This window comes from Haliaeetus leucocephalus, unplaced genomic scaffold, assembly GCF_000737465.1.
Source record: "Haliaeetus leucocephalus isolate CR32 unplaced genomic scaffold, Haliaeetus_leucocephalus-4.0 Scaffold273, whole genome shotgun sequence".
Taxonomy (NCBI): domain Eukaryota; kingdom Metazoa; phylum Chordata; class Aves; order Accipitriformes; family Accipitridae; genus Haliaeetus; species Haliaeetus leucocephalus.
This window is the reverse complement of record NW_010972709.1, coordinates 9,540,781-9,547,333: the sequence shown is the minus strand read 5'-3', so window position 1 is coordinate 9,547,333 and position 6,553 is coordinate 9,540,781.

Here is a 6,553-nt window from a genome sequence, read left to right as displayed (position 1 = left end):
GCAGCAAGCACAATTTGCACCACAGAGACTGCATGTAAGGAGAGATCCCTCTGTAGCAATACCCCAAGACTGTCCCTTTTGTGGTTTCTTTTCCATACATTGCCAGGTCCTGGGAAACCAGCCGTTTCAGCAGCCAGAGAAGGAGCACTGCCACAGCCCCACCTCCATGGTGCACATCAGCCTGGCTCATCTGCTGGAGAGCCCATCAGCCCTTTCAACTCCTAAAAAATTCCCCAAAAAGCTGAAATTCTTCAATCACATGGGATTATTGTTGTCTGAGCAGCTTCGAGCTCCCTGCCAAGGGCACTTTCACCATACAGTGCCATTAAGATCCACAGCAGCTTGGCCTCCACAGTAAGATTACAGAGTTGCTCTTGTCTGCAATAATTAAAGACTGCACTGCAAACAGTCAGTACAGCTGCTGTGTTTTTATAGAACAAAAAAAGCTATCAGAGAGAGGATGCAACTTTGAAGTTCCAACACACAGACCATTACCTATGGGATTTTGTAGGAACTCCGATGTCCCAAGACATTTATTAGCTTTGTTGTGAGCTATGTAGCCTTGGAATACCTAACATTTTTTATATGGTTTTCTTCCGCCTGACAAGCAAACTAGTAATACAGCTGCTGTAAATAAGTTAACCAATTCCATTATCAGAGTAAGGAATGACTTCATTGGAAATAATTCACCCCTCTATCTATGAACTGATTTAGCACTTAACTAAGAGACTACACATCAAACTACAGCCTGCCTGATGCCTTCCTGTGTGTCAGCAGAAAAGCAACAGCATGAGAGTCTGTTTGGGATGCCTTGAATAGGGGAAAATGTAAAAACCCTTCTCTCTACCACCCCATACCGCAGACCTCTGCCATGCACTTCAGGACCAGACCCCAGGGCTCAGGACACACCAAACCCCTCTCTGGGGACAGCAGGGCAGGGAAACGCCATGCCCCATGGCCTCCCCCCAGGATCACCCTCCTCTCCCTCCCTCTGCTGACTCGTCCCTCCTGCCCGGCTGTGGCAAACATTTACTAACAGCACTGCCACCTTGGCATCAGGCATAAGAAAACCCTAAACCTTATCATGGGAAGGGGGAATAAAGTGCTCCGGCACCAGAAACCAGATTTGCACCACCCTTTACCACAAGCACCACACTCACAGAACTGTGCCTAACACTACCATTAAGTTACATATTAATCCTAGATAAGCAGAAACAAGGCTATTAAGTGAGCAAGCTCAGCAAGGGATAAAAGTGTCTGCAGCCCTAAGCTGTAACCAGGGTTCAAGATCCACCGCAGGGGGATGAGGACATCACCAACCACAAGGGATTGGGAGCTTGTGGCCCTCAGACTCCCCCCCCGCCAGGGTTTGTTGGGTTTATACAAGCTGGGGAAAAACCCAATGCAAGTTCAGCGATACCCGTTGCCCGTGAGCAGGCTGTGGGGATGCGGCACTGGGCACTGAGCCTGGCTGCCCACAGCCTCCCAGCAGCACGGGGCACACGGTGTCCTGCCTGTCCCACCACAGGCAGGAGGCAGCCCTCGCTGCCTTCTCCTGCTCCGAGGCACCAGCCCTCATCTCTGTGGTGGCCCTGCAATTGCTTGGGGACTTCCAAGCTGAAGTTCTTCCGTATCGCCCCTCCTCACAGCCCTGGAGAGGGACAAGCACACGTGGGGGCACATCAGAGAACTGCAAACACCCCCTCCCCTCCATCCCAGTCCCCCACAGAAACACCTTTAAAAAACTTCAGCTGCTGCTGTGTATGAGGAGCTTAGAGTTGTGTGTTTACTGAGGGATCTGACTGCTTGGTCATTGATAAGAACAACAGGGCAGGAAGGGAGGGGGGGGAAAAAAAAACCCCAAACCACCACATTAATCAATTCCAGCCTGCCTGCGCCCAGAAGTCAAGCTCTGCAAACAAGTTAGAGTCAGACATTCGGCTACCTTGGAAAAGATAAACACACTGGGAACGGGAGGCCAGCACCCCCCGGGTCAAGTAGCCCTCTCAGCCCCATGTGGGATGCACACAGCCCCCCATGCCCAGCTCAGCCCGCACTGCCCCAGCCTGCCCTACTGCACAAACTCCTTGGGATAAGGAGGCAGCACTTGGCAAACGAGGAGGGGAATTAATTTCTAACAGGTGGGCACGCTCGCTTTGGGTTCAGTAGCAGGTTTTAGACACAGCAGCTCTGGGACCCCATCCATGGGGGGCTGGCATGGGCACACAGTGCCCAGAGACTGCTCCAGCCCCTGCCACAGCCTGCAAACAGGACCTGGGTAGGCAAGAACAAGGCAGAGTGAGAGCCAGGGAGCAGCTCGGTGCTTTGCCACCACAGAGCAAGGGCGGGCTCTGGGAAAGCCAGGAGCACGCTGGCACCCTCCTGCACAACCAAATCCCGGGGGAATGGCAGGGCAAGACTCACAGCCCAAGGGGATGCTCAGCCTGCAAATGGGGAGGGTGGGATGGCTTGGAAGCATGACCACTAAAAGCAAACATTGGCCACCTCCTACACCAGTACCAGTCCCTGTGGCATCTCCCTGCCCTGGGCTTTCAGTCTCAGACAGAGAGGGACATCCCTGTGCTCACCCAAAGCTGCAGTGATCCTGGCATGGGCTTCCCTGCCCTTACCCAAGCAACTCCCTGTGACCATACACAGAGTCCGGAGGTACCAGCTTCTGATTTCTGTCCCCTCTTGCACCCAGCTCCCATTTAAGAGTCTCTTTGGCCTCCATTCCCCACATTGCTAGTGGGAAGTTAAACTCGCAAGTACATCAAACGCGCTATGAGGTCTTGGGGATGGCACATTTCCTTTGCACCCTAAATAAAAAAAACAACCAAACCAAACACACCAAAACACCAGGTTATCTCAATGCACAACTCAGAGATGCACCACAGCAGCTTCCTCGCGGTCTTGGGGCCAGGCGCGGGCACCGGGCAGCGTGGCATCGCCTCGGCAGGCACTGGCAGACCTCACAAAGGATGGCTGGAAGCAAAGACAGCTTCGTCAGGGGCCGAACAAGCTTTTCCTCTCCCTCTGCAAACATCGCACTTCAAAGGGGCAGGGTTGGCTGTTGCAGACACCCCTGGGTTTGGAAAGGCGGCAGGGAAGGAGCTGGGCAGGTGGTGAGGGCAGGACCCCTCCAGGCCAGGGCAGCCCCAAGGGGCTGCAGGGAAGGAGCTGATCGGAGCTGGCATCTCACAGACCCTGCCCACACCAGCCCCTCCAACCCACCCAGCATAGCACCAACCTCCAGCGATGCAGCAGCCCACCCTCCTCCTCCTCATCACCCAGGCACCAGCCTTTCCCTCCACACTGGATAGCAAGATTTTAGATTACACTAATTTATCCACTCAAGTTGCCCGATTTGTCCATGTTGTGTTTGCTTCTCCAAGGTATTCCAGCTAAACACCATCCTCCTCCGCATCCTCCACACGGCTGAGCCCTTGGCAGCGCTTTGCAGACACAGCCCTACAAATGCCACAACGCTCTTTGGCAGCATCCTGCAATTTGAGGGATCTTTTACCCACTCCCAAGCCAGGTGCAGATGCAGTGCCCCATGTCCAAAGGTGGGAAACAGCCGAGAAATTTAATACAGGTTGCTATTCCGCAAGTACAGCCTTTTCCTGACTGTAGCAGAGTCCTCTTCCATCATTGCTGGTTTTTAGCCCTTTTGCAGGCTTGGGAGCCGAGCTGGCAGGGGAACCCCCCCCAGCCTTGACTCCAAGAGCCCACTGCCGCACTGGGAAAGAAGGACACAAGCTTCGCGTGGGAACTTCCACCCACAGAGTTTTGGTGGCCATCGAATGCAAGTGACACCAAGAGCCCGGGCCACGACCAGAACTTCTTGTGCCCTCAGCACAGCCTAGGGACATCGCAGCTACAGCCCAAGGCAGGGCAGGGGATGGCGGCTGGGGGAGGGCAGCGTGGGGGGAAAGGGTTGGTGTCAGCACCCGCTGTGAGCCCTGCTTCACTATCAGCTTTCTGCAGCGCAGCAGCAAATGAGACAATTACTATGTTGACTGGCGTTTTTTTTTAATTAGGTGAAAGCAGGGTTAACCTAGAGCACCCTGAAGCTGGGCAGCCCCCCACACAGCTCCCTCCATCTGCTCCTACCCTCCAGCCCTTCCCAACTCAATGCACAGAAAAAGCAACACTGGAGCTGCTTAACAGGGCCAGGTACTGGCAGACACCCCACTGCTGCAGCCTAGAAAGTATAAGAGCATTTGATACAACCCAAGACACCAGAAAGCCGGCACTGACAGGATGATTGCAAGCTAGCAAGCCTGCTGAGGCCTCTGAAACACAAAAAGATGCTTGACCAATCCTCGCCTGTAATTACAAATGCAAGTTAGGGCAGGAGGATGCACAATAGGCTTAGGCTGGAGGAGAACTGAAGCGAAACCTCGTTTGCAGGTTTGATTAACAATAAATGAAATACAGGAACACTTGGCACCTGGTTGTCACACAAGACGTTTGGCCAGCCCTGTAAGAGGGCTTAGGCCACATCCAGGAGAAATGGGGCAGCCGCGGACCCCCATGCCTGCAGCACAGGCAGGATGTGGCTGAATTTACCTCCCTGCATTTGCTGCAAGGTCTTCTCTGCTGCACCACGCAGCGAGTCTAAAACATGAGGTCTGAGAATCGGAGCAGAGAGAAGTTTGCAAAGCCACTGCTTTAAGCGAAGGGGAAGGAGTGGTGATGCTGCGGGGAGCACCAGCACCTGCTGCTGCATGAGAAGCAGAAGTCAGCAGTAACTGTCCTCCAGCACAGACTCCTCCAGACTAGCGATTTGGTTAGGGTATTTTCTGTTCTGCAGGCAGTGCCGACAGTCACGTTCACCGAGCAGGAGAGCAGTGAGCTGTAGCTGCCCTCCTTATGTCAAATGGCAGCGAGACAGAAGGCGGTTACTGGAATAAATTTCTTTTAAAGAAAGAGGAAAGGTGATTTGAATAGCCAGCGTATTTTCAACACCTTGCTCAGCTAGGTTGGGACAGCTCACCGCGTGCAGGTGAAGCGGTCGGTGCAGGGGGTGCTTGCAGCACACTGACTGTAGACACGGGGACAGGGCACCCACGAGCACCAATACACGCACCTCTCACAGCAAAAAACCCTAATCTTGCAAGAAAGAGATAGCCGTGCACCTTGGACGCCCTTGCCTTACCACTCCAGGCAGGCCCCCGGCAAGCGCCTGCCCGTGCCAAGCTGACCAGGAGCCCCGCGGCCAGCAGCCTCCAACCCCAGGGAAATGGGGGGAGCTGGTCTTGCTGCAAGACGTGGGGGTCCCATCGCACAGCGTGCCTCCAGCACAGCAAAGGCCACAGCAAGCAGCGAGTTCCTCTAGGCTAAAAGAGCAGCAAGGAGCATCGTCGGCTTTATTCCTCCGCAACCAGCACGAGCTCCTCTGCTGCCACAACCGAAGTCCCGTAGGGTGCCAGGGCAACACTGCTGTGGGGACCAGGACAAGGGGAGACGAGACCCTTGCGAGCTCCAGCGCTGCTGATGGGCACTGCGGGGGCAGGGGGGGTCAGTGAAAGCACTGGAGAATCCGGTCCCTGCTGCAAAGCCACACAAGCTCACACAAAACTCACAGCTGCTCTTCTAGAACGTGAAAGCATGACTGCCAAATGCCAGAGCATTTCCCTTACCTGCCAGCACGGAGTTTTATATATCTGGAAACGTGGTCGCAAACTGAAAGCTAGAAAAGGAAGCCTTTTTCCCCCAAATCCTCCGGGATGCAGAATGACTAACAACATTCACATGCTCCTACCTCCTTCCATCACTTCAGACTTTTCCCATCTGGTTTTGCATTTGGTCGCTGCTGCGGTCTGATACGTGCCTGCTGAACTACCCAGCTTCTTCGAAAGCAAGCCTCACCGCACAGAAACACGGCTGAATAATATTCTCGCTCAATAGCTGGTCTCCAGGCTGGCATTTTCAAGGGCTTTGATCCATTTCAAATAAGGCAATGAGCTTAGCCCTTGATTAAATACATAGCATAATCCACCTAAATCTTGTTAGCCGAGCAGCAAGTCGTTCGTCTCACTAGTTGTGGGTGGCATTGCATTTTGCTGCCAGGCAAGCAGGGCTGCCTGCAGTGCGAAGGTGCCCCTCGAGGGCACGTCCCAAGAAGGCAGAAACACTGGGGCAGCTGGCGACTGCAGCAAGACAACACACCTCTTGCTACTGCTGCTACAGCAAGCCCATACAGATTCAAGGTGCAGAAGTTAATGGGATCCTTCTGCAAAGCTTCCCACCATAACAGGCAAAAGCCACCCATGGAAAGAGCTTGCCCCCTCCCCGTTGGAGGGCACAGGGAGGGTGCCTCCAGGCTTGCCCTGTGGCCAGGGCGGTGGGCATCCAACAGCCAGCAAAGCCCTAAAAAAATCCACAGCAAGAAAAAAAAAATCACTGACCCTGAGCAAGGGAGCCAGGCTGCAGCATGGAAGGAGGATGCGCTGCAGCTTTGGGGGAATTCCACACCGTACCGGCCATGCCTCCCCTTCCTTGGGAGGAATGAATCAGTAGCACAGCATTTGTAGACCCTTAGCAG